This window comes from Bombus affinis, chromosome 17, assembly GCF_024516045.1.
Source record: "Bombus affinis isolate iyBomAffi1 chromosome 17, iyBomAffi1.2, whole genome shotgun sequence".
NCBI lineage: Eukaryota > Metazoa > Arthropoda > Insecta > Hymenoptera > Apidae > Bombus > Bombus affinis.
In genome coordinates, this window is record NC_066360.1 from 1,115,386 (window position 1) to 1,139,767 (window position 24,382).

At 35.1% G+C, this 24,382-nt stretch overlaps 2 protein-coding genes across 4 annotated transcripts in view; one reads left to right on the forward strand and one right to left on the reverse strand.

Moving 5' to 3' along the window:
- The window catches only part of LOC126926078 (lachesin-like), a 549,080-nt gene extending 536,917 nt beyond the window's left edge, over positions 1-12,163 (reverse strand). Inside the window, exon 1 of one of the 2 annotated variants that reach the window (XM_050742192.1) lies at positions 11,801-12,163. The gene's annotated coding sequence lies outside the window, so the exon portion shown is untranslated. The remainder of the gene's footprint in view (positions 1-11,800) is intronic. The other variant, XM_050742189.1, reaches the window with a different exon arrangement.
- A 366-nt stretch (positions 12,164-12,529) lies between these two features.
- LOC126926076 (uncharacterized) overlaps positions 12,530-24,382 on the forward strand; it is a 77,694-nt gene continuing 65,841 nt past the window's right edge. Inside the window, exon 1 of one of the 2 annotated variants that reach the window (XM_050742180.1) lies at positions 12,530-12,848. The gene's annotated coding sequence lies outside the window, so the exon portion shown is untranslated. Of the gene's footprint in view, positions 12,849-22,802; positions 22,911-24,382 lie in introns of those variants that run through there. The other variant, XM_050742183.1, reaches the window with a different exon arrangement.

Consider the following 24,382-nt stretch of genomic DNA (forward strand, 5'->3'; position numbering starts at 1 on the left):
TATTTTCCAAGTCTGCGTATATAATATATGGTTATAGAGTTTATTAAAAACGACAAAACATGATTTTTGTCTCGTTTCGCTCGAAGCAGAATTATCACTGGAGCCGATTCTTCAAATCATCCTGCACGATATGATTTCATTCTATGGAAATATTTCGTGTCATGATAAAAGTTAGATATAGTAATATAAATCGTATAATTAATGACACAAAAAGGCAGGACCTGTATTAAAAATGATAAATTCCAAATTACCGTAAAATTTTCAGTCAACATAAGAGTTACAATTACAGGAAGATTACTAAAGTGTACTTGAGAAAAGTGCCTGATAATTAAACGATAACAGCATGATAAATTGAATTGGGGAAGATTAAATTCCAGCGTAAACGGTGATTAAACTCCCTCGTCTCTTGGAAAAAGCAGCCACATTTTTCGCATGTAAATAACCGGTATCTTTCAGAGTACGGTGCGGGGAGGAGAGAGGGCGGGTAGCATCCCCTATCAATTATAGGAACGTGCTGACAGCAGACGTAATGCGTCGTCGATGCCGCCGGTGACTCGGCCCGGAAATAGAAATAGAAGGGCGAACGAGTAGCTAGGTCCGAAATAAAACGCATAAGACTTCAATCAATAGGAGTTTATCGGGCAACGTTTGCTTGCAAGTCCTGTTGGCCAGGCAGAGCGAAACCGATGCAATACTAGGAAGATAGAGCAGGCAGGAGCAGGATGCAACTACGCGCATTGACTTGTTTACGCTACGCTGAACGGCTATGCAACCGAGTGGAGGACTGTAGTCAGTATCACAGAAACTACTACTGAAACGAAAAGAACATATCGTCGAAACACGCTATGCACTGTCTGCGAGCCATCGATGCCTTTTCATCCTCTCTTTTGCAGAATATTTTTAAGTCAGACGTCGGAAAGGACAGAATTCTACGCGTTGCGCCTCGCACCTTTCTATTTATCCACAACGTGTTGTCTTGCTCTTCCGTATAAATTCTGTTCATGCAGTGCCGAACTATTAAAATTGTTCGGATAACGCAATTTTCGGACAATAGAACAACCACTTTTCCCGTATAAAACTTTGTTTCTTCAAATACAGATTACGATTAATCGATAGATTCTTTAAATATTTATACATCCCATATTTTCTTGGCTGCCAAGTTGCATAATCATGTTCAACATACTCCCCCATCCGTAAATCATTGGAAAATTATTCATTTTGAGTAAAATAGTTATTAGAATAGTACAACACGAATACGATCCTCCGGATAAGCATTTAGAAATGGACTACATCCATAAGTATCTGAGAAATTATTTGGGCAAGATTGCCCAAAGTTAAAAAGCAGATATGACGATTACTGTGAGGTGAACGTCGGTGAAAGTGCCCACAAGAAATACTCTTGATTCTCAACAATAACGTTTATTAAACTCTTAACAATTAACAAAAAATAACGATTAACCACGGTTAACGATTAACAACGATTAATAACAAATAACAATTAACACTGACTATCAAGAGTCAATAACCCGTTTCTCTGATTGTGTTTGCTTCGCTTAACCTTTCGCACTTCGCAGCTCGGGGCAAAATGAATCTTTTGATTCAAAACCAAACAGATTCTTTCCTTTGTTACCCCTCGATATCCCCACCACGCGCGCATTTATTAGAAGTCCGCGACGGTTGCCGCGTATCCATTCTTCCGAATATTCGGCGAAAGAACCGTAGGAATATCGACGGTACATTAGGCTTGTCGGCCTTACGCTTTGAAGGTATAGCGTTTTGTGTCGCGAAGCCGTTAGGAATTTCCATGGTCGAGTGTCGCCACATTGGAAGAAACTTGAACTTATCTCTTAAAAAATTATTAATAAAATCTACCGTTACCACCACAGTAAATTCTTCCCATAATTGTTCGTCCGCGGTAACCTAATTTTCACCATCTGTTTGTAGTTTATAGCTATACTTACGTTTTGTCGCAGATAGACACATATGGATATGGGAAGTACTGATAACAATAGTCTTGTGGGAATATCTGGCAAACTAAAAGAGTCCGGCGATTACACGTATGGGAAAAAGCTGATCAAAGCGTTGTCTACGTAGTGTACGTAGTGTAAGTGTGTACGTAGGAACGCGGAAAAACGATGAAATGGCGGTAAAGATCGAATGACAAATTCGAAGAGTTAATTAGGAAAAGGTCGTACAGATAATCGCATCGTGCTTGGGGAATGTAATCTATTATTTATATGAACGCATTTCGATTTATCCGAGACGCTACGTTTACTCGGGATGCCAGTAAACGTGTAGGACAGTCGGTTCCGTTCGCTAGCCTCGCAGTCGCGAAACCGTTGAGGCCCGCTAGCCCGTGACGCAGCAAGAGAGAGAGAGAGAGAGAGAGAGAGAGAGAGAGAGAGAGAGAGAGAGAGAGAGAGAGAGAGAGAGAGAGAGAGAGAGAGCATAATTTACGGCAGCCTCGAGTAACTCCGCTATCTCTTCCTAGAAACGGGGGTGACGGATTTCGTCTCTGGATTTCAGAGGACCGCTCCCAGCGTTCGAAGCTCCGCGTTTTCTTACACCAAGTCGGTTAAAATAGTGTATAATCGTGACTCGCTTGATAAACTGCAAACAAAGAATAAGAATTCGGTCTGCATCAGAGGTTACTTCACCCGGTCGTCGACCAATATCGACGCGCAATTATAGAAGAATGGCAGAATTCGCTATAGTAGTTTTTTATTAATAGTTTTTTAAGAAGTAACCAGCTTTTTCAAGAAGAGCGTCCTTGACAACATATGTCAAGGTCGACTTTGTTGGGGCCGAGTCCCCTTTTGTCAACATTTATCAAAAACATAATCAACGGAATGCTGCAATTATTTGAAGCGGTGATATTAGCAGGCGGCGGATGAAAAAGATATACGAGATATTTTGTTAAGGCTTTGGACATACAAATGATCTACAAATTCTTTAAATTATAAACAATTGATTAATGCCAATTTTATTTTATAATGGAGTCCTTTTTCGTGATAATGAAGATTGTTCGTATCCAAATTTTATTAAATGTCTGGTGATTTATAAACAGGGATGTAAGTGCATAGAGTTACATTCTTTTTGTACTTTGAATCATTGAACCTCATTTTCGAATGCCATTTCTATAAAAAGGTCCTTACTATCGTCTTTACGGCGATGAAATCATTTCATTACATACGCATATTTAAGGCTCTTCTACCGTTGCCGGCATCAGATAATTTCCAATATCACGTTTTTATTTTTTTAATGCCTATGATCATCACAGTTCCAACAAAGTAAAAATCGTTAAAAATATATGATTCGCTTACTTTTCTGTCTGCCTCTCCAGTTGATTGGATAAATCTCGGACTTATAATCTGATTCAAATATTATTCCACTTCTACCTCGTAATCGTTAAAGAATTGGCTTTCTTGCTCTCGCTAGAAACATCTTCGTCTAAAAAGTCCATCCACGAGAAATAGGTGTTGTCCGAATGGAAGATACGTCGCAAGGTTGATGCATTAAGTCTGGCAGGTTTTTATGTTTAGTAATGAGAGTTAAACGATTTCAACTGATCGTAAACGAACTTGTTCTGTTATTACTCGTTCAAACAGTGATATCCGTAACGTCATCTACATCACCTTTTAATGTTATATTTTTATCAATGGAACAAACTCCGTATGGCGATTTATATCACGTCGTATAAATACATCGGAATAAATCTATAAAAATAGCCTCGTATCCTGCTAACGTCGCAATAAAAATCAGATTGCATGAATTATCAGGAATTGATTGTATTATTGGCAAAATTCATTTTGCAATTTACATATTTTCACGTAAATATAAGTACACGATATTTATATTATTCTTACTACATGTATATTTGTTTTGTTAGTATGCAATGAAAGAATTGAAAATTATTTTAGTAAAAATAGCATAAAGAGAAATGTAGATATAATCGTATTGTCCATATATATACGTAATATCATACATGGTCCTCCAAGACGCGTGTTTTGTATAATAAAGAGAAATACTTTGATGTAATGAAATATTTTCATGCGTCTTTCCATTTTAGAAACAACCGCATTATATAGGACAATGTAAAGAATGATTTATTAAACTAAAAATCAAAGTGCGAGACTGTCAAACGATCTCAAAGTCAAAATCGAATTACGTTTGAAACAAACCCGAAAAGTTAGTTGCGAAACTTGAATAACATTATGGTATGTCAGAGAGATTTGCATGAGACGAGAAAGAGTGAATAAAGGACTTTGGGTTTAGCGGTAACTCTACACTGCAAACAAAATAATGCAAAGAGTAGCCCGTTTCGAAACCAATTACGTTTTACAAACAAGACGCCGCAGCTTTATAGATTCTCAAGGGCTGTTATAAAAATAGATAGCGAGTATACGTTATCATAAAGAAATTTTCATAGAAATATACCTATCAATTTTATATTCTTGGACTTTGACGTTTCCCTATTTTGACTATTCACTAAGTTCCCATACATAGTTTAACTTTTCAGATTAAAGTTTTCCATCGATCACGTTTATCAATTATGTTTATAATCGGACCACGTTACGCGAGAAACTCGCCAAACCTAAAAGTGACAAAAAATTAGTCGAACTGAAATTTTCAACCCATAGAACGATTCTTGCGTTGTAAAATTGTTGAAACTATGACAGCTGCGCTTTAGGCCTCCCAACTACTTGGCTAAAGATAAGATCAATAAGAATAGAAAAGAAAGAACCATATCTCCTTATGCTCGAGCAAAATGAATTCTCCGATCCTTCTGAAATAATAAATCTAAAGAAAATTACATTATGGATACTTTTACGGATCTTACACCTAATGACAAACCTATATCAGATGCAAAGCGGATTGTTCAAATTTTTATGACAATTCAAATAGTGACAAAAGAACTAACAATCGTTGAAGATAAAGACGGCTCCGATGTAGAACGTCCTGACTTTGATGCGGGTGATACTAAAACTGAAATAATACTGATTCACGAAAACTATAAAGAATTTAATGGTAATTATTAAATAAAAGGTTTCTCTTTCGACGATAAAATATGATTCTGGTAACCGAATAGTCGACTTTTCAATATCGTGCTTGAAATATCTCCAATTCCGAATGACCATAATACATTATAAAGCGTAATATGAATCGCATCTGTCTTATCGTTTGATACCTGAACTTATTTCACACTAGCATTAGAATTATCCAACCCAAGTCTGTTATATTATGTTATATTAAAGTATGTCTATGAGAGAATGTAGCGTAATCGTAACGTAAATTAAACTAAAGTTTTGTAAACCTGACAGACAACAAAGTAAAGAAGCATTTTAGATGATTTGGTTACATGGTCATTTTCATGTTATATTCTTTCATTTCATGTTATGTTCTTACTGTCATTCACATGTATCGATTTACTTACTTGTTAGCTTTATTTCCATTTAACTAGATCTAGAATTCTGTTTCACTATTTAATACGCCTTGAATATCCAAGTATTACGTACGAGAGAGAAATATAGAAGGTAATTTCTCAAGAGTAAGCTATACGATCGAAGATAGAAGTCACGCTTTGTAATTGCAACGTGTTTTAAAAAAGGAGAAAAAATTGTTCTTTGCGTTGCATCGATGAAACGAGAGGAAAGAATGTAAAATATGCGAAAGAAAGGGTGAATTTTCAAGAAGGCTTGTGAAACGTTTCGACGCAATGCTTTCGCCACGAAATGAAGAATACAGAAATTTCCCTGGAGGTGTCGTGCAACGTCGAATTCGTAAAATGCCGGTAGGGCTGTTTCGTCGATCGATCGGCTGCGTTTCAGCGAACGGACAGAAATTGGAAATAAAACGAGACAGCTTGAACGAGCCGCGAGTAACGGCATTTTGGCAAGCCATGGGACACGATGCTCTACTCCTCCGAAACCAAAGGAACTTTCGATTGATTCCCGAGAACTCGCGAATCCACTCCGGGGAATCGAACCAGCCAACTTTCGCGAGGGATGAATTTTCTCCGCGTCGCTACGAAACGAATTTCGATCCGCGCATTTCGAAAAACCTATCAAGTCGACCTTACTTAAACTGCTACAGAATTTCAACCTTCACCTTTTTCCAACTCTTTACCGTTTACCAACTCTTTCATATTTTGATATACAACGTGTCTCATGAACTTTGTTACCTCAGGTATCTTTGTTATTCTAAATACGGCAAAAAGTTTACTACCGAAAGCTGTAAGATTTAAGCCTTTAACAACGAGTATATTTTGGAAAGTAAATTTAGAAAAAGAATTTTGAATTTTGAATTTGTGAAAAAAGAAACAAAAATGTTTTTGGCTTTACACTTATTTATTGGTGTTATCGTCTATTTAATGAAAATGCTGTCCAAAATACTGGAGCTCTTGCAGTAATGCAAGCGTTACATCTAACAATGACCGCCCTAATTGCAGCCAGACATTACCCTGCTGATATTTGATACACTACAGCTACGATTCGCTCTCATCTTCATTAAGTAGATGATAACACGAATAAGTAATTGTAGACAAATAAGTAAAAAAACGTAAGTTTGAGATTTCCTCGTTTTTGCTCCATTTTGGAGAAAATCGTGCAAAAGGAAAGAAAAATGTCTTCGTTTTTGCACTTATTTATTCGTGTTACCGTCTATTTAATGAAGATACCGTTCAAAACGCTAGCCTCTTGCAGCGATGCAAGCGTTACATCTAACAATGACCGCTCTAATTGCAGCCAGACGTTGTTCCGGTGATATTTGATGCAGTACAGCTGCAACCCTATCTCATCTTCATTAACTAGATAATAACATGAATAAATATGTGAATAAATAAAATGAAGAAAAATGAGCAAATCCATAAAAGACTTTCTTTCTTGGTTTACCGGCCCTCTACACGTTCTTTGTCATGTAAATTGGAAACACCCAGTACAGGTCAATTTTGTTCTTTTAAATGGGATGTTCAATTTTTTATGCTTGATTTCGACGCAATAGCGAATTCTGAGAGTAAAAGCACTTCGATACATTTATCCTGAAACTAGTTATGCCCGCGTAACCGCCCTCGTGGTCTACGTTATTTTTTTTTTTTTTTTTTTTTGGTAGAATTTTTACAATCAATTCTCATCGAGAATTATAAGTAAATTATTTTAGCTTGGTACTGTAACTTGGATTAAACGTGTTTATAGTATATTTGATTCGAGTTGAATCTAATGCTTAAATCTAAAGGGTAATAATCTGCGGATCTGATCCGTCGTGTCAAGGCTTTTGGTAGTTGTTGTTAACTCTTATATTATATCTGTTACTGAATTTGGATATTTCTTCTTTAACTGTCGGTATCTTAAGATCGCGATGTATTGTTTCGTTGGTAACACACCAAGTTGCATCTATTAAGGATCTTGGAGTTTTTGATTGGAATCGTTGAGAATCTCTATGTTGGAATTACTCGCTGTTCCCCATAGTTGGATCCCATAGGTCCAAACAGGTTTTAATATGGCTTTATATAACATTATTTTACTCTGCACGTTTAAGTTGGAGCGTTCGCCAATGAACCAGTAGAATTTTTTTAGTTTTGATTCCAGTTGTTTGGATTTATCTACGATGTGCCGTTTCCATGTCATTCTTCTGTCCAGAATCATGCCCAGATATCTGACTGTATCTTTGTTTGGAATTGGAACATTATTTATGGTCGCCTGTGGACAGGATTGTTTTCGCAGTGTGAAAGTTATATGACTGGAAATTTAATTATAAAATTAAATTCTACGTTATTGGCATTATGATTTTTAGTTGAGGACAACGTTTAATATAGTCGATAACGCCGACTGTTTTCAAGTTTTCACGTAGATATTTCTAGAATGATAAAGCACGGGATATTTTGGGACTGTAAGTACTCGTTCTATTATATTAAAGGTACCACGATAAGAGCTGTTGCGAACCCGCAAAGTATTAGCGAAATATTAGCTATGAGAGAAGCATATTTTCGCGATAATACAATCTATTCTAACACGTTTAAAATGCTTATGTATATGAATTATGTTGGCGCCAGTTTTTGTCCCCGTACCTATGCAAGACAATATCAGAGTCTTTCTTACATATAGATTTACAGGTTTCCGCAATAAACATATATGCGGACATTTTTATAGAATTATTCAAGAGATACACATCTCTCATACATACTTTAGTTGTATCTGCGTTTCCAGTCTTTTCCCCTACATTGTGTTCACTGCTTCGTAAAAACCAATTTTAAGCAAACATAGACTAGAACCTGACCAGAATGTACCAACGTAGAGAAGAAAACCGCACGAGTATCTACTCATTGGTTCTCGAGTTATAAGCTAACAAACAGACAGACAGAGAGACATTGCGTTTTGTACGACGTAGAGACTTACTATTTCTAAGAAATTTGAATTTGAAAGAAACATGTTCAAAGTGTCGACCATGTGCACCGATATAACGTTTTAATATTTGAACCGTTTCGTTCCTTACTCCTCGTATCGTCGAGTCTATTATAGAATCATGCGCCAATAATCCGTTGCATCATATGTTGCGAAGTTGGTATATACCAATATACAATATTTTTCAGTATTCCCTAGAAGAAAAAATCTAGCGGTGTCAAGTCTGGTGATGTAGTTGGCCAGGAAGCCATCGATTTTGTCGATCCGCATGGTCGACACTTCGAACATGTTTCATAACGAAAGTAATGGAACGAACAAAGTCAAATATCTCAGAAATGGTAAGTTTTAGAATAAATATACCTTTGTGCTTTTATACTCAGAAGAGTATTGATGTTATATCGAAATCAGGTATAAACAATTGTACGCATCCATCTGTCAAGAAACCAGCATGATCATATTACATATTTCTTTAAATTCGCATATTGTTTGCGCGTATTGTTTGGAATAACAAAGATATTATAGATGCACAGAGTTTGCGTGACACACTGTATAACCCTCCCTAAACATCGAACGATTTTTCTATTTATTTTTTAATAATACGAGCTCGGCCTAGTAGAGAAATTTTATTGTAATTTTCACTCGCTGCCACAAGAATCTAGTTTAGATTGAATTTATTAATTTGGATTTAATTTATTTTAAGAAATTAAATAACGAGACATTAAAAAAATCTGACAACCATTTGTTTACATTGAATAGGAAAATTGATTTAAAGAATGACCGAAATGATTTGAAATCTATTTTGTTTCCAAGTGACTATTGTCAATTTATACAGTATAACTGCTATTTTGTATTACATATTTTACTATAATATTATAATCTGCACAACTCATTAACTTCTCTATATTCTGTTTTTGATTCTTTTCAACTACTTTTCTTTCAAATTTTTCGAACCAAAAGAACAAAGAATTAAAGTAGTTGATTTGTAAAATATAATCTGTTGATTCGATCAATGCACAAAGCGATTCCATATTTAAAATCATTTCCACAATGTTCCTTAATCAATGAAGGCTATTTTTATTTCCCATAAATATGTTACGTTTCAAGATTATACAACATATTCGTGCATTCTATGAATATTTATGGAACGATAGGAAAGTCTTAAATAGTTCCCATACTCTGGAACAAATAAGAAAACAAGATCATCGCAATCGGTTAATAGCAATATTTATTATATATCATTGTCTCTTTAATTCCAGAGCTAAACGATTATATTCATTTTATATTTGTTTTTTCTTTTCGAAAACACTGATAAATTGTTGTGCGAAAATATAAATCATACAAACATAACATTGCAAAGATAATAAATTTTTTGTATAAAATGATTGCTTCTCTACGTTTTTCGATTAAAATTTTTATAAAACCCTTGTATCGCTCAAGTATTCCTTTATCTCGTTTCGTTGAAAAATTAACGTTACATAATGGGGAAAAATGTAAAAACTTTAGATTTATTTTCGTCCCCCGCTTACTCAATGTGGTCCTATTTTTGTATATTTTCTTTTGGTGTCTTTTTGTTCACTTAAAGTAATTAAAGTCGAAATTTTATTAACTACGAATCATAAAGGTCAGTTTGCTTTTCTTTTCTTCGCGATAATATCTCTTCAATAGAAAATACCTTCGATAAACAGTTATTGCCCGATTGAGAAGTTACTTCCTAGCGAGGGAGGAAACTATTACCTAACTATGCTGATCAATATCAAATTTCACATTGCCAGAAACTAGGCAGCCGAGCGTGCAGAAAGTATAAATATTCTGAAAATTTTAAATATTGCAACCAGATAATTCTCGTTATAAAATTTGACAATATCATAGCGATCGAGAAACAAAGTTGAAAGGTGGAGGAAAGATGAATATAAAATAAGAGTCATCGAAGAATTACATAATTTGCTGTAGCTTTTTTTTGAAAATATTCGTCATTCCGAAATCGCTGATTTCAATATGGTCGAATTGAGCACTTCAAAAGATACTCAGTTGCACGTGTAAATTCGCATTGAAGGGAAAGGGATAGAAACTGGGAAACATATCTCCATGACCCGCAACCACGTGATACTAGCCTCTGTTTGTAGTCCTGTTGTCAAAGGGACGAAACGTAGAACGTGGTTCTGGATAATGTTTGCACAAACAGCTGCAAGCTAACAGCTTATATTGGTCTATTTCCCTCTCTCTTTCTTCACCTCTTCCTGACCTGGTGCGTCTGTGTTCCACTCGTGGAATTTTATTCCCCCTTTCTATTTCTTCCTGCACTCTCTTTCTCTCTCATACGCATATGAACCGCTCTTTCTCTTTCTCGCGTGCTCTATTTTCGTAGCTCTTTCGATATTTCTTCCACTCTACTCTTATTCTCTTATTGTTGTTGATCGGATCTCCCTCCGTTCTTCCACTATATCACGGTGGCTTCCGACTACCCACATCTCTTTCCAACGTTACGCTTGTATACGCATGTGCGAGTAACGTTGCCAAAGTGGTTTCAGGTACGATTAAGCCGACCAGAAAATTACTGGACTGGGCTAAAACCTTCGTTCGTGCGCCAATCTATACGCGCGTGTCGTTTTTGTAACGAACTGTCCCATTTAGAGGTGAAATTGTCAAGCCATTTTTTTTAGAGTTGCTATTGTATCAATACGAAACTCATTTCTATACATCGCAGCATTGCAAACTAAAGAAAGATTGTACGCGTGTGAATAACATACTTGGAAACAACATAGCTTATAAATTAATTCAATTTCTGTCATTTTTAGAAATCTCGTTTCAAATAAATAAGGTTTAAAAGAAGCTGACAATTAGTTGTTTTATACAACTATATATATCCATTTTACATATACTATGATATTACTGTTACAGAATAATTATTTGCTAATTTTGTACTTGTATAACTGCAATTTACGCATTTTATCCTTTCTACCACAGTGCTATGTAAATTTCACGAACGCATTCATTGTTAAAGATATTGTATAGTGATTCGCTAAAATTAGATATAATGATTCGAATACTAAGTCAGATGAAATATATCCAAAGGAAGTTGGTCGCCATTGTTGTGTATATTACCTACAGCTCTTGTCAATGGACAATTTATTTTAAAAAATGGGATAAATCCATTTTTTGTTTAATTTAAGAAACGAGAAATTTACTTCAATGTGTTTTTGTTTATAAACAATTCATAATTTAAATCTTAAGATATCGGTTTATTTTAATCGATTGAAATTTTGTTAAGAAATGGATTTTCAAGTCAGTTTCTGTAATCCGCATCCTACCCGAACAGTTCGAGACATCAATAGTCAGACACAAATAATAGCGAACGTAACAGTAATCTGTGCATCTGTTTTCAAATAATAAATATGTGAACTTACAGAGTGCGGATACAGCAAAAAATCCTCCTGGTAGTAACACATAATCGCGCCATGATGCAATAGTATTCCACTATCCCTTCACTGACTATTATCACGAACTATTTTTAAATAGGGCTAACTTAACCTAATCCATAAAACTAGATAACTATATTAGATAAAACGACAGTTTGTTACATTTTATACACAATTTAACTCTCAATTCACTCTCAATCTCGTTCTTTTTTTTACTCTTCGTGCACACATGGACAGACAGATACACGCAACTCTTTTTCTTTGTTTGACGGTTAACGTCCTTAAACGCGTATTTTCAAATGACTGCGCTATGCTGACCAATCGGGCGATGTGAAATAGTTCATCATATTGGTATTTAACATAATATTACATGTACGATTGTGAACAAATTGTTTAACTGCGATTGGGTAACGTACTCGTAAATTATTATTACATTTATTAAACTGTCGTTATTATTATTATTAAATTAAATCGTTATAATTTAATGTTATTATTATTACATTTAAAGTATTATTAACTACATTTATATTAGGTCATATCCATGTGTAAACTTAAAATTGACGGAAATATTACATATTGTTGTTATCTTGTTTCCTTTTCTAAATAGATAACCTCGTATTACATTAGAATCTGTTGAGATTAATTATTTCACGTCGCCCGATTGGTCGGCACAGTGCAACTTTTGAGTGCGATGCGTTTATGAACGTATTTCGTGTCGTTACGTAAATGAACGTTAGTCGACTCGTTCGCGCACGTCTTGCCGGTCTGTGAAAAGTGAAGCAAGTGAAAAGTGGAGAGTAAATCGAGAGTTAAACTGCATATAAAATGCAACTAATCGTCTTTCTGTGTATTATAATTCTTTGCTTATTTATAATAGATTAACTTGGTCTGTAAAAGTAACAAAATATGGAACAGTAGAATATTATTACGCCATAGCGGAATCATGTGTTGCATTCAACAAAATGTCTTCCTTTATTCACGCTTCGTGAATTATTCACATGTTAAATAATAACAACGGGGTCTAATAACGATACAGGTATGTTTGTTGCCGTTTAACATAATAATATTACAACAATTTTAATTTACTTAGCGTATAGATGTTTATAAACAAAGGTGAATTAAAGCATAAGATAAATGTTAAATAATTGGAATTTAACGAATTGTGGATTATTTGTACAATGAATTTACATTTACCTGTACACGTAGAGACGTGGACAAGCTAAGTGGATCTTATCATTCGCGATTCGCTTATACACACTTTGATTTTTAAGTCGATCTAACACAGATGTTAAGAACAGTAAGATATCAAAACGTCGAGATAAAAGTATTATTATCAGTAATATAATATTATTGACAACGAATATTGAAATATTAAAGCATGAATTAAAATATAAGAATTACGCCAACACAAAGAATGTTTAAAATATATAAATGCAGGAGCTATTAATTACAGTTTGAACAAGTAGCGATATATTTATAACATATTACGTAATAATGATATGCTTAAAATTCCAAGCAAGTTTAAAATATCTTTATAATTCTTTTACAATTTTTTAAACCTTTTCTTACCCTTTTAAATATTTACATTAATCAATGTCTGTACATATATAGGGGATCTCGATATTAATGGTACAAATGAGGTGAGGGTGATTCTGCATAAAAATAGAAATTAGAAATATAAAGTAAATTTTTTTCATTTAAAACATAGAGAAAATTTCGAGAAAATCGAGTTCGAAAATTTGCCAAATATATCTGAACTAGGCTAATTCCGATCTGGGCAGGAAATGGAAAATGGAAAGTGTAAAACAAAATTTCTTCGCAAAACGCTTCGTTTCCGAGAATGATATTTGAAAAGGAGGAGGAGCAGGATTATTCTCAACTAAACACGTTCAAACGCTATCTTTTGAAAATAATGTTACATTGTTCACTTATTTTCGCATCTAGAATAATCTCCTACTAATTATTAATCTGTAAGCTATTAATCAATTTGTTACAATAACGATCTCAAAATTTGTCGCTTTTATATTGGTAAGGAAAAAAACTTCCTATTAGAACTGTTTTGTAAATGAACTTTAAACGATGATAGTTCAAACTCGTTTTCTCTAAAATCGTGATTTTTCAGTTATGTCATTGATACAGTAAATGAGCGGTTTGTCAGAAAGGACGAAAAATTTCCACGATCGAAGAAGAAATAGCCGTTTTTTTTTTCACATATATAGGGTGATACGTAACTTGCGGTACAATTGGATACGGAGGGTTTCTACGACAAAATATAAGACGAAAATAGAATAAAAGTTTTCATGTGATGCTTCGTTTCCGAGAAAATCGAGTTTGGAAAGGAGGATGTTAAAAAGAGGCCATTGTTGGACTTTCTTGCGAATTAAAAGTTCTCGTAGCACATTTAAGAGCACCGCTCAAGAAAGAAAAAATGTTATTAATATTTATCCGAAATGTGATGGAAAAATTGAAGAAATGAGTGTGAACATAGGAAAGATAACTTCATTTTCTTCAGATACTAATCTATTTGCGAAATAATTTAGAAATTCTGCTGGTAAATCGATTAAAGTTTGAAATCGAGCAGTTGTTGGCTATTGTTCTCACGTAGCAACAATCTGGTGGTAGTTTAGATTTGCTCTATTTCAAACTTCAATTGATTTATCAGCAGAATTTCTGAAGAATTATTATCTCGTTTTAAATAAATGCATTATTCCGTAGTTGAATCAAAATTTAGAGAAAATGAGAATTAAGTTTAAAATATGGGTAAGTTTGACTGCTGTCACCTCCTCATCTTTGCATTCGTTGTTTTCGACTTTCCCATCATATTTCAAGTAAATGTTAATAATATCTTTTCGTTCGTAAGGAGGTTCAGATATGGCCATTTCTTACCTTATTCACTGACATCTTTTATTCTTTCAAGTATATATAAACGTGACTAATTCCGAACTGAACAGGAGTAAATAATCGACAGAAGGTTCAACAACGCGCGAAAATAAGAAAATAAGTAAATAAATAATAATAAGTAATAAGAATACTTTGTTTTTACGAGATATTTTGGTTTCGACAGAAATAAATTTGAAATTGTATCAGAGCAATTCTTAATTAAACATATTCGAAATTTATTTGCTTGAAAATGAAACCTTAAACGGAAAAAAGATCATTTTACATTTTTGACTTATTTAATAACCTCCAGATGATTGTTTAGTTATACCTAGTTATTATTTAACCAAGTTTAAGTATACTTGGTAAAGTTTCAAAGTCTAGCTAGTTTCCACTTATTTTTTCACATAGAATCACCCTGTTGCCGATTGTATTACGTTTACTGAAACACCCTGTATGTACATTGTCTTGTATTCTGTATATCAATTTTACCTTCGATTATTGCAAGGTTACATAAAAAAAACGTGTTAATTTATACTTTTAAAGTAGTTGCGACTTTACTGTTGCGAAATTAAGCAGTGTAAATGAAATAGTAATGTAGAAAAGATACGAAGGTGTAGCAGTACTCAGAAAGAAACGTAAAGATGTGGCAGCTAAATTATTGTGTCCGTGGAAACAAGAAAATTCCTGAATATGCCTGTTTTCAGAAATGTAGCTAGAGTACACGACAACTTGTTACACACATAGATGAAAATTAAGATTAGTACTGAGAATTTGTCCTACAGCTGTATCTAAGAAGTAATTTAATGGAATTAGCATCTTAATTAACTGTTCTCCATTAATAACTCCGAGAAACGATGACTCTTTAAATGGCGAATATAAACCTGCGAATAAAATAGGGTTATCCCATAAGTAATGCGGTTTTTGTGAGAGTTAAGTTTAGAACAATGGGAGTTGTTACCATCGGAGTTTTAAAAAATTAGAATAAAAAGCTAGATGGAAAAGATCCCCAAGAGATAATTTTCTATTTTCATCTGGTATAAGGAAACCAACGAACGCGTGACCTAATATGCCTTAATATTTCTCAAATGCATGCAAATATTTTCTAAAAATATCATTTCAGTTTCACGACAATTATCACAACAATTGGTCTCGTGGCCAATAGCGTACAATTATATTAGTTTTACAAAAATGTATACTTTTATTAAGTTGTTTCGACTATCAAACAGCAAAGTTATTATACACGCTTGCGATATTTCTTTATAAATATCTTATTTCCCTTTCGATTTACATGATATACGTAATATTTCGTTTATACACTCTTCGCCAAAAAATAGCCCAGGTGTGCTATCTTTAATATCTCAATGACGCGTGCAATGTTTTTCGTCTGTAACCTTTAATGTGAAAACATTATGAGCTCAGGATATGCGTTGAAAATAATTAAAAATCTTATGAGGTTTAGTGTGCAACAAAAAAATTGCTTTATTTTAAGAACGAAATGATAATACATGTACAATAAGAAAATAATAATCAACATAAATTGTAACTAACAGTAATTACTTATCAAACATATATACTTATTTAATAATGGGTACACCCCTTTAATTTTCTATTACTTCTATTGCATTTATAATGCATTTATGTATATTGCATTTTAATTTATAATTGCATTTTTTAATTCTTGTACGTGTTGATACTGCTTTCCATTCGCGTATACGCCGTGAACAATTTCTGTCCAGTTATTTTCAATAATATTAAGTTTCGGGGGAGCGTGCAGGCCACAGCAAAAGATATAGTATTTTCATTAAAGTATGATTGCACCAATCTTAATGTGTGTACAGGTGCATTATCTTGTTGAAAGATGTAACATGTCCAGAAATACGTTCTATATGATTATTTATTTGTTCTTTGATTAAATTTATATATCGGACACTATCCATTCTCCCAACGATGCACTTGATACTAGTCTTGTCGAAATAACCAATGCCGGCCCAAACCATTACGCTGGCTCCTCCTATTTGTCGTCGAATTGCTGACATTGTCTCTTTTCTTACGTCATGAAAATAATATTTTAACCCAACAGGAACATCCAAGTTGAATCTTTTTCATCTGAAAATAGTACCCTTGTCCACTTCTTTTTCCAATGTATTCTTTCTTTTGCAAAGCGTAAACGTTCTACTTTGTGTTTCGTTGTTAGCGAAGGTTTCTTTTTCAATTTTAGCCTCTTAATATCTTTGCAGGATAGTAGAACTCGACGACACTTGAAACACTGGCGCTAACACTAGATTTTCCATTATCTACATCGTTGTTAACTGCGAGTTGGAAACTACAAGCAAAATTGCTCGCTTATCACGATCGGATAACGATGACGCCCGACCGGTACTTTCCTTTTTGCCATGATCTTCAACATTTTTTTTTAAATTGTCTATTACTCTGCGACTTTATCTTATTACTTTCGATATTTTTGCTACTGATAACTGTTGCTGTTTTAGTTCAAGAATTTGTTTTTTTCAAACTCAACCCAACCTAACCCCACATGCTTACAAATTTATATAATATTATGCTATAATCTTTACTCATTGATAGATCATGAACTACTGAGCAATTTCTAAACATATTAGCAGAGCGTGTTATCATTTCGTAAACCTCATAATATTTTTAATTATTTTCAACGAACCGCATGTTCTGAGCTCATAATGTTTTGATATTATACGTTACAGGCGAAAAACTTTATATGCGTCATTGAGAAATTAAAGATAACACACCTGGGTTATCTTTTTGACGAGGAGTGTATGTACAGCGCGTCTGAACAGATCGGGACAAACTTATGTGTTAATGAGGTCAAGTAGGTAAAAGAAGTACGTGTAATATTGCGTCCGAAAATGGTTTATCGAAGAATTATAAATGTTCAAAAACTTCGAGGAATGTCGTTTTTAAGACTCGTTATACAGAATTAAATACAGAAAAATGGGAAAAACGACAAATTTACATACGCTTTAACGCAACCTTTTCATTTATAAACAGTTTATAATTGAAATCTTAAAATGTCCGTTTCTTTTAATCAATTGAAATTTCGTTGATAAATAAAATGGCATAATAATTTGAGATGATCGTCGGTGAAGGTGCCCACAAGAAATACTCTTGATTTTCAACAATAACGTTTATTAAACTCCTAACAATTAACAACAAATAACGACTAACCACGATTAACGATTAACAACGGTTAACGATTAACAACGTTTAATAACAAATAACGCTTAACACTGACCTATCAAGAGTCGACCACTCGTTTCTCTAATTGTGTTTGCTTCGCTTAATCTTTCGCACTTCGCAGCTCGCGGCAGAATGAATCTTTTGATTTAAAACCAAACAAATTCTTTCCTTTGTTGCCCCTCGATATCCCCACTACGCGCGCGTTTATTAGAAGTTCGAATGCATTCTTCCGAATATTCGGCGAAAGAACCGTAGGGATATCGATGGTACGTTAGGCTTGTCGGCCTTACGCTTTGAAGGCATATCGCTTTGTGTCGCGAAGCCGTTGGAAATTTCCGTGTTCGAGTGCCACCACAGATTTATTATGAAAGTGATGCAAGTCCAATTCTGTATAAAACAGGGGGGGGGGATGTGAAACGTTAGTAGGTTTATTACCAACTGGACGAGGAAGATTGCAAAAATTTAAAAACATCATATTAACATCTTCGTATAAACACGTTACTCCAATTACATGCCAAAAAACGTCAACTCTTGTTACCCACTTGAACTCACGAATACGTAGTATAAATCTGGTCCCAACTTTTTCGAACACCTTGTACACTGTATTCATTTTCAATGTAATTCATGCAATGAATCCCTGTAAAAATTATACTCACTGTTCTGTATGAAAGAAAAAAAAATTATTTTGGATCGCAGGCGATTAACGACGCGAGGAAATGTAAGGTAGGATTTGGTCTGTGTAGTCAGGCGTCGGACGAATTAGATCCTCGTTGGACCGAGATTGAATTACCTGCGCCTGTTTACCCGACATTGTGTGTTCGATGCCTATAACCAATATGCCGACATTGAACTTTCAATTAGTGTCACTTAACTCTGCAAACACAGCCGCTCCCGTTCCGGTGAGTCGTGTCGCCCGACGCTTTCTTCAGTTTTCTCGCGTTACGTCGCCGCCGAACAGCCTTCTTCCTTCCCTTTCTGTTTAGTTTTCGTTATCGAGCGCTCAAACAACCCTGAAACAGCAAACTGTTCCGTTGCTGCTTCCGTCAGTATATATATATATAGCGACTATCCTTTCTGAATTCCTCAATTCAGTAATTATTTAGTATAAATTCGAATAGAGCTGATCTCGCCGATCTCATCGACCTTGAAATATACTGCGAAAGTCAACACTCTGAATAACTTGTTTCTATACATAGTTAGACTAGTATTCGTACACCGTTTAGAATAGAATAACTTTCTTAAAATTGAACCAAACGACCTCAGCCTTTTTGAGAATCTGGAAGGGTCAGCTCACGAGGTGATATCTAAAAGAAATTTTGAAATATGGAAAAGAAAATAGTAAAGGTCATCTTGCACAACTTGTTTATTTGGGCTTGTAATAAAAATTGAAATAACAAATGTTAAACACCTGTATCAGAATATATACACGTTGAAAATTTCATCGAATAACATTGCTATGAGCTAATGCTTTTCGCGTCTCTCACCCTATAACGGTAATAAATCCAAGATATTTAAAAATTAATTTTTAAACAAATTAAAGTTAAGATTCCTACATCTTTCGATGCTTGTCACTTGTCACAACTGGCATAAATCTACAAAACGTGCTTTTTAAATTTTCACTACAGACTCGAATAAAAAGGATATACAAGGTGATTTTTACTACTGTAATCGCCATTCCTAGATACTTCAATTTGCTCAACATTTCTTTTACGCATTATTTAACAAACTAATCCTTCTAGCTTCTAAAAAAGGCTCAAGTCGTTTGGTGTAATTTAAAAAAAGCTATCGACTGTCTGTATAACCGCTGCATGGCTTTAGTCTTCGAGTTAAAAACCAATATGTTTAATATTATACTATTTATCATTCAACATATACACCATGTTATAAAATTAAAGAATCATTAAATCGTGACCCGAAAATCAGTCAGTATCTAAACTGCTATAACTTTGTAAAAAATGGTCTACCTGGGTTCGTTTCTTCACAACTTTGAACCCAATTGTTTCAAAAATCCGTTTTTGTTGCAAAATGGAGTAGGAAACCAAGGTTGCATTTCTTCATTTCAAATTTGACAAATTCTAACGACACTACGGAATTTAAGAGGGATTTCAGGTAGTTGGATTGAAAATGGAATTTAAAGTCAGACTTAGATGACAATTTGATTTACGCAAGAGTTTGAAATTTGCGATAGATTTTCGGTTGGAACGCGCGTCTCTTTTAAGGGAAGTTTCCCTCTGCCGTCTCCGGAATGACAAAAGTGTGGAAAAGAGAAACTGTTTTCCATACAGTGTCACGAGTTTGGCCAAATCTAGACAATCGAGACATCAATCCAAGCAATTGCAGCGGCGTGGGAAGGCATCGGAAATGTAAACGAGGCGCGACACTTCGACGCTTAAGAACCCTCGAGGATCGGACTCTGGAGGTTTCCTGCATTTTCAGGCGGCCCGTCCGGCTCGTAACTGATTTGTTGCATTAGACCCCGGTGGGCGTTGTTACACCGGTTAGAAAATACCTGGCCATGTCCGCAGAGTGTCTAGAGTCTAGCTGTTGACAGGTTTTCGTTGCTTTCCCCGAGAACAAGGGGGGTTTCCAGGCTCGTCGTCTGCGAGCCTAACAATAGCAAACGTCCCATTCAGAAACTGTTTCTGCCCTAAGAGATCGGTCAGTCCCTGCCCGCGGATTATTCCGCGATTCGTAATATGTAAGTTGGTAATACAGGCCAGGCATTATTCGCGAAATACCCCGCCTCGTGATGCAAGTGGATTTTAATCTCAGGAAAGTAGCTACATACGTGTTTAACACGGTTCGCGATAATTCTCAAAGCTACAAAATTAGTTTGGAAAATAAGCTATGTATCTTTAGCTTTCTTCTTTTATCTACAGTATTCACCATTGTCGTTTTAATCGTTCCTCGTGCCATCATTCTCGAACCGTGTAATTTGCATATTATCACTTTTCATAGTCAACGTTCACCGCTGAATTTTCATTAAATAATCCATAAATTCGTCTAATATCGCGAATAAGAATAAAATATCGGATGAAACGTTGAAAATACAGTTTCCCGAAAATCATGGTACAATCGACCGAGTGAAAAGAATAACGTTTATTCATTTAAAATTCCACTTTGAAAAAAGATAAGTTTGGAAATTCATCAGCTTCCGAGGTATCAAACTTTTGTTTCTGTTCGCGTTTGTATTATCAAACATAGGCAATGCCATGATTTGCTTTCTATCATTGCTATAATATATGCGTTATAACCTGACTTCCGCTACATAGGTCTGTCCTATTAATTTCCTTTATTCTCTACTTTATTGGAGTAGTTTCAAAAATAAGGGTAAGATTAGTACTTTTTAAGAATCGTTTTATTAATGCAACAAGTGTTCGAAATGTTGTCTGCTCTTTAAACTAAATTATTATGCGTCTCTTGTAGTAAATTATGTGCGTTGTGTAAATCTTCCAACGCTAAACCGACGTTTCTTTTTAATTCGTCTACGCCATTACTATTCATGGAGTATACCTTGGATTTAATAATACAAACCCGAGCAAAAACAGAAGTTTCATGTTCCGAAACTTGCAATTAATACACGGGTACCTGACGGATTTTTAAATTTACTTTTTCTCCTTTTTTCAGAAATTAAGCATTAAATTTTGCATTTAGTGTCATCACTCGCCCGACTGTATCACGAATTTGGAGACAGTTAAGGGAAACGTGTATAAATATTCTTAAGTGCTTTATTTACTATCCATTCTTAATTATGCAATAAATGTTATACTTTAATGTCCCATTAATATCAATTCCATTACTTTCGCCAATTCTTTGAAGTAGCCCAAGTTAATAAAAATAAACACAGCAAATACGAATGAATCAGAGATCAAGTTCGGTGGTTGATGTTCAGAACTAAGGAATGATGAGTTATACTAATTAATAAAACAGTGAAGATCGGCATCGATGAACTCTCGTTAAATACGGCTTGTTCAGACAAAAATATAAATATTAATTTCAATCATTGACTAAATAAATTGTGTACTATGGGGATATATAGCAAGTAAAATTTCTGTATTCGAGGGATGAAATTAGGCTATAAATTAGGCTATTAGGATATTTCTTTCGATTTTGCTAATACATTTGTTACGATCGTTCGCGAAGAGACGCGGTCGCTAGGAAAACGCGTCAGCGAGAGGCGTAACTTCTCGCTACGATTCTGATAATCGACGTCGCGAAATAGTCGTTCGTTCCCCTGTTTCGGTTGAGATAACAGAGGTGGTTCAACTGAATGTAACACTGTATTAACAGGTTAATATAAAATAGTATATTTAACAATAGTGTGGTGAATGTATTACAGAAAATTGACTCGATGTAATCGGTTCGAATTTGTTCGTCAGACCTCTCGATGTGTGACGTTCGATTCGTCAGAAGGAACTGTTCGTCTTTCGATGATTCCTTTGTCTCATTTTGAAGACGACCCCCACTATGCTCGGGTCACGCCACCGTTCGCGCCTATGATCACGTATGTCCGTTCTTGTGTGGAAAACGTAACGGACAAAATTCGACGTTTCATGGTTTCAAGAGCTCGCTGCTTGCCGATAACTATGCGCTCGTCGATACATTGTATATGATCCGGCGGTCAGATAAGACGATCTGCCTGCGACACTGTAGGGCCGCGAGCGACGGTTAGAAAATACAGCCTGTGGTAAGCCTCGTGGCGTAACAACATTCTTTTGAATAATCTGCATTTTTTACCACTAAAGAAGGTGAAATCAAAACACAATCAACCAAGTCACACACATATAATATTCGTTTGCCGAGTGATAAGCGCATAAGTGATAAGTGTTTTGAGTGAATATTACAAACGGGCACAAACGCACACAATTTTTGCTCCTCCGAGCCATATTCCACGTCGACCGATAACAGCAACGTTGCTTGGAAAGGAGAAGGAACCAACGAAGACATCGACGCAGCAATACTGCACGACACCGATTTCCAGCTAACGAGCATCTGTCTTTGGCAAAAGGTAAGTTCGTTGCGCTATCAATCAGATTCAATTCTCCCTCCTCCTGTACAGCTTTGATCTCTCGATATAGAAATACGTAAAACGGCACTCGTTTAAGACGCAGATGACGATGTTCCATAAACCGTACCTCGTCGTTTTGCGCTTCTCAAAGCATCGCAGTAACCTTTGCGAAGAAATTGGACGGCCTACGAAAATCCTCACGTTTTGTTCCTGCGGACGGAACATGTGGATATCCGTATCATTATAGCTTTCCAAGTCAGTATATCGTAGAGGTAGTTTAAGCGAATGTCCAACGAGCACTTGACGATTGAACGAATGCTCCGATTAATGATCCAAAAGTACCTCACTTTCGTTGTTGGGATTCATTTTGGAGGGTCAAAATTATTGTAACAACTTTGAAGAAACAAGTAGAGCAGCATCATTACTGGCAACGCGAGCGAGCATGTGTTTAACAATTTTTCTACTACTGCCTCTGGCAGATTTAAGAAAAAGCGGATTAATAGTCTACCGGCCCGTAACCGAAGTCAACAAAATGCCGATTTATAAGCTATCGGTCGATAAACGCTGGCGTTTTAGAGACCATTAATAGACTGTCAATAAGCAATGTGTTAAAATGACTTGGGCGGAAAATTTCGCAAGTGAATGATCGAAGTGGAAGCTTACGGAAAATACGCAAAACAGTATAGTTACGTTTACGTTATCTTTGTCTTTCATGCGTTGAATTTGACAAAGTAAAGTTAACGTGTCTACTAAACTAATAGTTTCTCAACGTAAATAAGTTAATACATTTTTTGTACAGAATGCCCTGTTGAATGGATTAATGTATTAAAAAATATACGATCCCATTTGAAGTAACATCCATGACGTTTGTATGTCCATTACGCGTTCTTTTACGCAAAAACTAATCACGTTGTTATGCCCATCTCGAAACCATTCGTCTTGTTCCTGAAACATTTTCATCATTCCAAGTGATAAACTTGGCTGGGACATCCTGTATGTATAAGTCGTGGATAGTTGTACCGATGGGTAAACTGTATGTCGCAAAAGACACGTTTAAAAATTAGGTTTTTAGATCGAAACCAGTGTTTTTCGACTGGTTGAAACCAGTCTTTAAGTTTTCACCATCGAGAAGACACGAGATTGTAGCAAGTCAGTGGGATAAGTCACACAGAGACTAAGACTATGAATTAGAAAGAAGATTAAGAAACAACTAAAAGCTTGAAAGTGACATTATGTCCTAAGAAGAACCTGTTAAAATGATTAAAATGAATTTTTTCAATTGCCGAACATTGTAATTTAAGACCTAAATAAATTCCATAATCGATACTTGGCTTTCAATAACTTTACGATGTATTTTGTGCAAAAAATCTGCAATAAATAAAAGTGCGGGATACTTTTGCGAAATGTAAGAATGAATAGTGTCAATAAGAAAGAATAGGCATAAGTTTCTACTACTCGTAATCCATTGATGG